At 45.6% G+C, this 11,077-nt stretch overlaps 1 non-coding gene across 1 annotated transcript; it reads left to right on the forward strand.

Moving 5' to 3' along the window:
* The first annotated feature begins 10,359 nt into the window (after nucleotides 1–10,359).
* Nucleotides 10,360–10,433, forward strand: TRNAR-CCG (transfer RNA arginine (anticodon CCG)). Its single transcript has one exon. It is a non-coding gene; the product is annotated as a tRNA-Arg (tRNA).
* Nucleotides 10,434–11,077: the final 644 nt, after the last annotated feature.

Raw genomic sequence — 11,077 nt, forward strand, 5'->3', positions numbered from 1 at the left:
TCTGTTCCGGCACCCCAAAGAATTGCTAATCCTTTGAATGCTTCCAGTTAGTACTCCCGATTTCAAATAATAATTCCAAGAATCCCCCCCCCCGGGGGGGGGGGTATCCGAATTTCAGAATGAGGAATCCCAGACTATTAGATAATTACTTGGGGTTAGGCTTTGCGGGAGTAATACTCAACGACGAGCAATTCATTTATATCCAACCCAGTGGACTCCCGATTTGCGATTCCATTCACTAATCCTGTGGGTCTACTGTCTCCCGACGAGGAAAAAGTTGAATGATCAGGTATTTTGTCTCCCCGAGAAAATTCCATCTCTCTATTTGGTCCATTGCGAGAACCCGGTCGATTTCTCACAATAATAGTATCTTTTGGTTTGCGACGGTAACTCGGTATATCGACTATACGATCGTTCACTAGAATGTGTCTATGATTAACTAATTGCCTAGCTGCAGGAATAGTAGGAGCCATACCTGGACGAGAAACAATATTATCTGGACGCATTTCGAGTAGCTGTAATGGTACTTGACCTGTTGAACCCTTGGCTCTTCTAGCAATACGAACGTATCTAGGCAATTGTCGTTCCGTTGATCCATAATTGAAACGTAATCTCTGTTTGGCTTCCAGACGCACGCAAAATTGAGATACCTTTCTCGAAGCAGATTAATCAATAGCAATTCGTGCTTCTCTCGGATTTGATGTTTTATTTGTAAGCCCGGGTAGATCCTTGAGACGACGTATTATTTTCAGACGGGGTCCTCGATAACGAGACATAAAAACTCCTTCTTTGTAAGCATGGTAAGACCCGGAATGGACCTCTCCGTAATCGAAGTACTGGTACTATTTATAAGTGTCACCCAATTTTGTTGAACATTTGGTATTTGTAATAATCATAACATATGAATGTAGACGAACAAATACTCGAATTCCCATCGACTCTATTGGAAATGGAGGCTTCGACGCGGGGGACAAAGCCGAAGGGAGACACGGTATTGGTGCATCGACTGATACTGGGCAATATTCTGCCGGAATCGAACCGATAACCTCTGCCTTGTGAATGTGGTACTTCCGAATCCAAACCAAGCTTTCCTGGTTCTTTTGAACCCCATGGGATGGAATAGAACCCTCCTAAAGCGACAATGGTGGTTGCGCCCACGGCGCAGTCAGCCGCAAGGGTTATTCAACCACAGAGATGGGTTAGATGAGTCGATAATTCCATCTCCTACCGTATCGTATTGATTTAATTACCCCACCCGTGTATAATTCTTATGGGTACGCGAATACGGAGAAGCAGGGTATGGTCTCGCAGATATATATTCTCTGGGATCGGTGGAGTCCCTTTCTGGAGGAAATTGGGAATAGAAACAGAAAAGGGAAGAGGTTGAGAATTCGGGAATCGGGACGGGGTATATAATTTCCGCTTGACCGGAATCAAGAGACTCGTGAAATATCTCTGGAACAAATGGCATGGAACATGCAAACTCGGATGGCATGCAAAAGGATTTGATGCAATTGCAGATCCATTGCTTCGGTTTGGGACTCAAGGGGGGGGGGGGTATGGCGGAATGGTAGACGCTGCGGACTCGATTGGATTGAGCCTAGGTATGGAAACACACCGAGTGATAGCTTTCAAATTCAGGGAAACCTAGGATTATTTAGTAGGCGATCCTGAGCCAAATCTCATTTCAGAAGCAGGATTCGGATGATGAGATAGGTGCAGAGACTCGACGGAAGCTATTCCGACGAACGATCTATTAATTTCTATTATTCATTAAGCGGATAGATGTTCTCTTTCCATGGATGATTCAATCTAGAATGATCCTATAAGCGGCGAGGATCCTCTCCCAGTGCATACTCAACATCCGCACCGAGGATTGTATCAAAATCTCGAGAATCTCGGGTATTGGTGGGATCTACTCGATTATCCCCGAATCCCATCTTCTCCTGATTTCCTCTTTGTGTATGTATACTCCGTATTCGGATGAATATGGTTCGATGAATAACCATTAGTAACAGACCTTCGCGGATAGAGATGGAGTCCAACTCTACGCCGTTGATGGAAACAGCAATGCAAATTGTGGTAGAAAGAAAATCCGTTGGTCTTTGTAGGACCGTGAGGGTTCGAGTCCCTACATCCCCAGTAGAACGGGATGAAACATATTATCCAAATTGCGTAGGAGTTGTGGGAAGCATCTACCCCATGAAACAGAGAAATCCCTCCCCGTCTATTCTGGTGGATGGGATTCTTCGACCCATCAAGCGGACGAAGGGTATCGAGATACATCTCCCGAATACGTATTGATTTCCTCCACCTAAACGAGAGGGGATCCATGCTCCCGATTCATAGCTCAATCGAATCGGATTGATGTCTCGTCCCCAGCTCGAGAATATTTTTGAGTGGTTTGCGACTGAACCATTCGGCAAATCCAATGGATTGTCTGAATGGTTCGCCTGCAAGGTATAAAAAAAAAAATGGATTCGTGAGGATAGTTACTTCGATTGGACGGATAGGTAAGGGAAAGAATCAATCCACGCTGGGATATTTGTTTGGGATTATCGCGGAATCACTGGCCGGGATAGCTCAGTAGGTAGAGCAGAGGACTGAAAATCCTCGTGTCACCAGTTCAAGTCTGGTTCCTGGCATACCGATGGGAAATAATTTGATCTGATGGCTGCGGGCGAAAACCGCACTTGGAAATAGGAGAATCCAAAAAAAAAATATGGATTGCTTATTGGTCTACTGGTCGGGGTATGTATCTATACCCACACCTACATACGCTTGAACGTGCATATGTAGGTGCGGATTTCGATGCAGATACGTGGATGCGATTGATCGTACGAGAAACAAGTGTCTCAAATAAGGTAGACCAGCCTCACCTGCCGCACAAGATTAAATAGAATGATACAGAATTGGCTAGTGGGAGGATGGCTTTCAATTTTGCCTCCGTCCCAATTCGATAAGCATCCTGTAGCTCATAAAAGTCGGGTACGACATAATCCTTACGTAAAGGCCATCCCAGCCGGCTCCCAGGCATTAAGATACGTTGTAGGTGCGGATGACTCTCATAAGTGATTCCTAACATATCATAGGATTCCCGTTCCTGGAAATTGGAACTTTTCCAAACCCAACAAACGGATGGAATCCTGGGGTCTTTTCTCGGAACGAAGACTTTTGTACATACTTCTTCAGGTTGATCTGCATCGTCTCGCACCTCCGTCAGATGATACACACTAGCTAGGGATCCTCCTGGTGCTGCATCATAGGCACATTGGGAACGGGGATAATTGAAACCGCACGCATATGAAGCAACAGCTATAGAAGGCCAATCCCCTGCTTTGACCTGTGGGATCTCGACACCCCGGTAATCAGAACCTAAAGGTCTGTGGGCTAAACTATGTCTAGTCGACCAAGCGGGTAATCGACCCCGCATCTCGATGTTGGAATCGCCGTTGTTATTGATAATACTCATATTAGCTAACGTTCTATATCTCTGTGGAATATCTTCACCCGCCCCCTCTGATACGGATTCTTCATGCATACTTTCGAATCCACTCAATCCCTTCGAGAGGATATTTGATAGGGATTTCGAAGACTGATTTGCGATTCGTTGATTGTATTCACCGGTATAGGTATTGGGTACGAAAAAAAGTCGGTGATTCAGACTAAAATATCTCTTCCGGGTTCGACAAGAAGTTCGATCCCTATAGTTTTCCTGAGCAATTCTTTTGCGGGGTTTTGTCACAGCATCAATAATAGCTTCGGGCTTGGGCGGACGACCCGGCAAATAAATGTCCACAGGAATCAATTTATCCACTCCGCGAACGGTGCTGTAAGAATCCGTACTAAACATGCCTCCCGTAATGGTACATGCCCCCATAGCAATTACATACTTTGGTTCGGGCATTTGTTCATAGAGTCTCACTAGAGACGGAGCCATCTTCATGGTGATAGTACCCGCCGTTATTATGGGATCAGCTTGTCTGGGGCTGGATCTTGGTACTAGACCGTACCGGTCGAAGTCGAAGCGTGAACCAATTAATGAGGCGAATTCAATGGAGCAGCAGCTAGTACCGTAAAGGAGTGGCCACAAACTGGAAAGTCGAGACCAATTGGAGAGATCATTCAAGTTAGTCAAAATAATCGAGTTTGATGTGTCTTGATCGGGGGAGAAGGACTCCACGGAGTTAATTAGTGGATTCCCCCCACGGGAGTCGACTCCGTTCCTCTTACCCGAATAGTTAGAAATTAGGACCATTCCAATGCTCCTTTTCACCATGCATAAATCGAACCGACAATTAATATGGATATGGGGATAGACACTTCAGTAAAAGCAAATAGACCCAATTCCCTGAAACTCATAGCCCGGGGATAGGGAGAGACCGTCTCGACGTCGGGAATAACGAATACCGGGGCAAACATATAATAACGGATCTGGAATTGGATCCAAGCCCCTCCCTTTGGTTCCATACCTGATTCATAGCTTGTTAGTTTTTCAGGCCCCTCGCGGATGGGTGCGACGGATCTGGAAACCGAAAAGGCTGTATAGGGAATAAGGATGGATACTAGTAGGAGGATCCGGAAGGAATCGTGTTTAGGAAGCAAAAACATTTACATACTCCTCCTGCTTCGGTATTTATCTTCTCACCCCACCGTGTGGGTGTAACATCTTTATGATAAGTGAAGGGGGGGGGGGTTGCTGACTCCTCGATCGTTCGATCGGGGATGAGATGCCAGACGTGGCTCACGGACATCTCATCCCAGAATGGAATCGGGATGTACACCCCCCCAGTGATGAGCCAATCGTCCCTCCGATCCAGTCCTCGGAAGATGCTGGATACCAAATGGACTTGCGAGAAGATTATTAGAAACGGGACTCCCCATCCGGAAATGAGCTCTTGGCTGGAATCCGTGAGATGAGTCAAATTGCCGGAAGAACCGGATGGGGACTATATTCTACTAAGTAGGTAGTGGGGTATGGTATGTACCTCCCTACCGAATCGATGCATAAGATTGATTTATACGGATTATCTATTATGGAAAGCAATCCGTCAATTTAGATTCTTATCTGAATTTTCTCCGATTGACCATCATTGAGGAACTTATTAATGAATAATTCCTTCTCCTTCCTGATCTTCATCCCTATCCCCTGATCGAAACGGAAGTAGTGACCCTACGATCTATATAGTTCATGCGAGTCGCGTTGAATCTGGGTAATTCTCAATTAGTTCCGCTGCGATGGGCGAGACCGGCTTATCATTAAAGATTAGGGCTATACGGATTCGAACCGTAAACATTCTCGGTAATGCAGATCGGAATATATAAATTCTTGAACTGCTTCACGAACCCAACATGCTTCTTTCGTGGCATTGGGCTCCCTCATCAACTAGTCTTCCACCGGATGGGAGGAAGAAGCCATTGTTGATGCACCATCCTTTGCTTCATTATAAATAACAAAGAAATGGTTCCGTGTGCTCGAAGAACTCGTTCCCTCCGAAGCAATCCCGAAGTCTCTCGAGAAGATTCTTAGTGTTGACACAGGTTTGCATCCCGTAGACACAAATCCACTTAATTCTAAGTGTCTCGATCGCCTAGGAAGGAGATACGATACCCTCATACACCTCAAGGTTCGTAGGACGAAGAAGAGATCTTGTTGAGGTCCTCGCATTGCCCCCACCACCCTTAGCATTAGACGTATCATCTACTGACCATATCAACCCACCGAAATCGATCCTTTTTCCGATCGATTCTTCGTCATGCTACTGTTCTTCCACATCTCCCAATAGGGTAAGACATAAGTAACTTACGCGGTATATTCCGCGTAGATCGGTTGAATAGCGACGAACCCTTCCCGAGAAGCATCGGCGCACGTGTAAACGAGGTGCTCTACCGTTGAGCTATAGCCCTGTGGCTACATTAGTATAATGCATCGGATGATCCCTGTCAAGCTGGTAACCAACCGAGAAGGAGGCGAGACTCATCTTTTGCCGTTAAAATCAAATATTTATTGATGTTCTAATTGTTTGAAATTCTCTCCCTGGGTCGGTATAATAGAGTACTACAAGCAATAGAAGCCTACTTAACTCAGTGGTTGGAGTGTCGCTTTCATACGGCGAGAGTCATTGGTTCGAATCCAATAGTAGGTAAAACTCATTAGGTACCACAATACTTGAAATGATACCTAATAAGTTCTACAAATATTTGGGATGGATACGAAGTATTACGGGACTAACAAATCATTGTGTGTCCCATCATGCTTTTCCCGTCGTTTCTCACAGGCGCAACTAAAAGTGGGAATGATTGAGTAGTATTTGAAGCCTCTAATCTCGCCTTAGCTCTTTTAAATGCTAGATTAGCTTCAATAGCTTTCCTTCTGCCTTCGGCTTGAGCTGCGTCAGCTTGAGCTGTCTGAAGAGCTTCCCGAGCCTCCTCAGGATCAATTTCGGTAGCTCGTTCTGCTTCGTTGACTGATGTTGTTACCTGATTACTGTCTACCATGGCGAAACCACCCATCAACGCCATTGCGGACCACTGTCCATCGTGACGTACCTTCGGGACTCCCATATCCAAAGCTGTAAGAAGTGGAGCGTGATTGGGCAATACACCAATCTGGCCACTACTCGTAGATGGGACGATTTCTCGAACCTCAGAATTCCAAACAGTTCGATTAGGAGCCATTACACGAAGATTCAGTACCATCCCTTTCATTGACCCTCCACTTGTAAGGTTGCAGCCTTCGTGGTGGCTTCATCGATGTTGCCAACCAGATGAAAAGCTTGTTCAGGGAGATTATCCAATTCTCCAGGAAGAATCATTTGAAATCCCTTAGTGGTTTCTGTTAAACTAACATATTTCCCTGGCGAACCAGTAAATACTTCTGCTACGAGGAAGGGTTGTGATAAGAAACGTTCTATCTTCCGAGCCCGAGCTACCGTTAGACGGTCCTCTTCTGACGATTCATCCAGTCCGGGAATAGCTATAATATCTTGCAATTCCTTATAACGCTGTAAAGTCTGTTTAACCCCTTGTGCGGTTTCGTAATGCTCTTCACCCACAATCCAGGGTTGTAACATGGTTGAAGTCGAATCCAAGGGATCTACAGCCGGATAAATACCTTTAGCTGCTAGTCCTCTCGAAAGCACAGTGGTAGCATCTGGGTGTGCAAATGTTGTAGCAGGAGCTGGGTCAGTCGAATCATCTGCAGGTACATAAACAGCTTGAATAGAAGTTATCGATCCTTCCTTGGTAGAAGTAATTCTCTCTTGTGGGGATCCCGTTTCTGTACTAAGAGTTGGTTGATGACCCACGGCGGAAGGCATTCTACCCAATAAAGCAGAAACTTCTGATCCTGCTTGGACAAAACGAAATATGTTGTCGATAGATAAAAGGACATCTTGCTTGTTCACATCTCGGAAATATTCAGCCATTGTCAGAGCAGTTGAACCAACTCTCATACGAGCTCCTGGTGGTTCATTCATCTGACCATGAACTGGAGCCACCTTCGATTCTGATATATCTTGTTCATTAATAACTTTCGATTCCTTCGTTTCCATGTAAAGATCATTACCCTCACGGGTGCGTTCCCCCACCCCACCAAATACAGATACACCTCCGTGAGCCTTGGCGATGTTGTTAATTGATTCCGTGATAGGAACCGTTTTTCCCACTCCAGCTCCTCCAAATGATCCAATCTTTCCTCCTCGACGATAGGGAGCCAAAAGATCCGCGACTTTAATCCCCGTCTCAAATATAGATAATTTAGTATCCAACTGCGTAAATGCCGGAGCGGATCTATGAATGGGGGACGTCGTACCAATATCTACGGGACCCAAGTCATCGACGGGTTCACCAGGGACATTAGAGATTCAACCAGGAGTAATTTCACCAACAGGAACACTGAGAGGAGCTCCTGTATCGACGACGCCCATACCTCTCATCAGACCATCTGTAGCACTCATAGCTACGGCTCTGACTTCATTATTACCCGGTAATTGTTGCACCTCACGAGTAACATTAATCTCTTGACCCGCCGGGTTTTTCCCCTTAACCATCGAAGAGTTGTAGATATTGGGCATTTTACCTGGAGGGAAAGACACATCCGATACTGGTCCAATGATCTGGGTAATATATCCCACATTTCTCTCCACTGATTTAGAAATTCCAAAAGCAGAAGAACTGGTTTTCGTAACTGTTTTGGTGTATTATCTTCATTTGATTGTCGAATTGGCAGAACCATCTGGCATTTCATTGCTAATTGGTTGATGGTGGGGAGTTACTAGTTCCACACCCTTCTCCCCCTTTTTCAAACATATCATTTGCTTCCTCGGAAGTCGATTCCGATCCATCCAGATGGGTGACAGGTACTGTAGGATTTGATTTCCTCCTCTCCACATATGGGTCGGAGGCAAAAGAGCGCGATACCCACGAGTTGGTCCATCTAGTTAGATGTGATTGCTACATCTCATTCGTCGAATCCCCTTTTTTCCCCCGTCTATTCGCAAAGCGAACCAGATATCGAATTCAATCCCCTTTTTTGCTTCTACTGACCAGTCTAACCACGAAAAGATTCCCGAGTCAATGTATCGAGATGTATTACGATCTAATTCTTCAAGCAATTTCCGTGCGAAACAACCAGAGTCAGTTGCATTACATGTGGGACGTATTATAAAATACTAATGTCCCATGCTTGAGGTAGAGTTTCGACAAACGTCTCGAGTCGAATCTATCAGGACCTATTCCACGCTTCACGTTGAATTCTTCCATCTATGTCGAGCAGATCTCATCCTTGCAGGATTTACTAATTGAATTGTAAGGAGGGACTCATGTCACCACAAACAGAGACTAAAACAGGTATTGGGTTCAAAGCTGGTGTTAAAGATTATCGACTAACTTACTATACTCCCGATTATGAGACCAAAGATACTGACATCTTGGCAGCCTTCCGGATGACTCCGCAACCCGGGGTACCGCCTGAGGAAGCTGGAGCTGCAGTAGCTGCAGAATCTTCCACAGGTACGTGGACCACTGTGTGGACGGATGGACTGACTAGTCTCGATCGTTACAAGGGTCGATGCTACGACATCGAACCCGTTGCTGGGGAAGAGAATCAATATATCGCATATGTAGCTTATCCTTTGGATCTATTTGAAGAGGGTTCCGTCACCAATATGTTCACTTCCATTGTAGGTAACGTATTTGGATTTAAAGCCCCACGAGCTCTACGTTTGGAGGATCTGAGAATTCCTCCTGCTTATTCCAAGACTTTCATTGGGCCGCCTCACGGTATCCAAGTCGAAAGGGATAAACTGAACAAATATGGTCGTCCCTTGCTGGGATGTACAATCAAGCCAAAATTGGGCTTATCTGCTAAAAACTATGGCAGGGCTGTTTACGAATGTCTCCGTGGCGGACTTGATTTTACGAAGGATGATGAGAACGTAAATTCTCAACCATTCATGCGTTGGAGGGACCGGTTCCTGTTTGTGGCAGAAGCTCTTTTCAAGGCTCAGGCCGAAACGGGCGAAATAAAAGGACATTATCTAAATGCCACTGCGGGTACGTGTGAGGAAATGATGAAAAGAGCAGTCTTTGCTAGAGAATCGGGAGCACCCATCGTCATGCATGATTATTTGACGGGAGGCTTCACTGCAAATACTAGCTTGGCCTTTTATTGTCGAGATAATGGGCTACTGCTTCATATCCACCGCGCGATGCATGCTGTTATCGATAGACAGAGAAATCACGGTATCCATTTTCGTGTCCTAGCCAAAGCATTGCGTATGTCCGGCGGGGATCATATCCACGCCGGGACCGTAGTGGGTAAACTGGAGGGAGAACGAGAAGTCACACTGGGTTTCGTCGATTTGCTACGCGACGATTATATCGAGAAAGACCGAAGCCGTGGTATATATTTCACTCAGGATTGGGTATCCATGCCAGGTGTATTTCCCGTAGCCTCGGGAGGTATCCATGTCTGGCATATGCCCGCTCTAACTGAAATCTTCGGAGATGATTCTGTCTCACAGTTCGGCGGAGGAACCTTGGGACACCCCTGGGGAAACGCACCAGGCGCCGTAGCTAATCGAGTTGCATTGGAGGCTTGTGTACAAGCTCGTAATGAGGGACGTGATCTTGCTCGTGAAGGTAACGAGATTATCCGCGAAGCTAGTAAGTGGAGTCCCGAATTGGCTGCTGCTTGCGAGGTATGGAAACAGATCAAATTTGAATTCGACACAATTGATACATTGTAATTTCCGTAACTATTCGGGAATCTCATTCATTCGGTAGGATTCGTGGGGCGAACAGGGAGTATAGGGAGAAGGAACATTCCCCTCCATACTCCCGATATGCCACGGATCGGAGTTGGTAGCTCAGCGGATGAGAGCACATGGTTCCGATCCATGGGGACGGGGGTTCGAATCCCCCCCAATTTGCATAGGAGAGGTGGAATACGAGCTGCAGAGACTCGAGTAGTAAGGAAATGATTCAGTGCCTCTCAGTACACGACACAACTATTTCCACGAAGTGTTATTGGATAATTATTTGTGGGGTTCTAACATATGATTGATCAAATAGATGATCAGTCAATTGCCAATTAGTTATCGGATTCGGAGTCAGTCTCGATTCGACGCCTATTCCGAACAGACGCTGATCCTGATAGTTCAGAAATGATTTCTCCATCTCTGTGTCTATCTCATTGATGAAATGAAATCTAATAGAATCGACTGTTTTTACCTCCGAAGCGAAGGAGAAGAAATGAATGAGGAAATTCCTATGTCTGTGAGAAATCGGTTCGAAGATAAACGCGAATTTGGTGGATTGATCGGGGCTTTCCTCGAAAAAGCCACAAAGGGTTACGTTTTGAGTGAGAGAGGAAGGAATAGAGACATAAGCATTGATACCGACAGGGGGTTGTGGACTCGGTGTGACAACTGCGGTAACATGCTTTACGTGAGATTCCCAAAACAAAATAAAAATATTTGTGAGGAGTGCGGCTATCACCCCCCAATGACTAGTACAGAAAGAATCGAACTTCCGATCGATCGTGACACTTGGATTCCCATGGATGAAGACATGA

Source organism: Dipteris shenzhenensis, unplaced genomic scaffold (assembly GCF_047967505.1).
Source record: "Dipteris shenzhenensis isolate YYH24624 ecotype China unplaced genomic scaffold, Dip_SZ_1.0 scaf0245, whole genome shotgun sequence".
In the NCBI taxonomy this organism is placed as follows: domain Eukaryota; kingdom Viridiplantae; phylum Streptophyta; class Polypodiopsida; order Gleicheniales; family Dipteridaceae; genus Dipteris; species Dipteris shenzhenensis.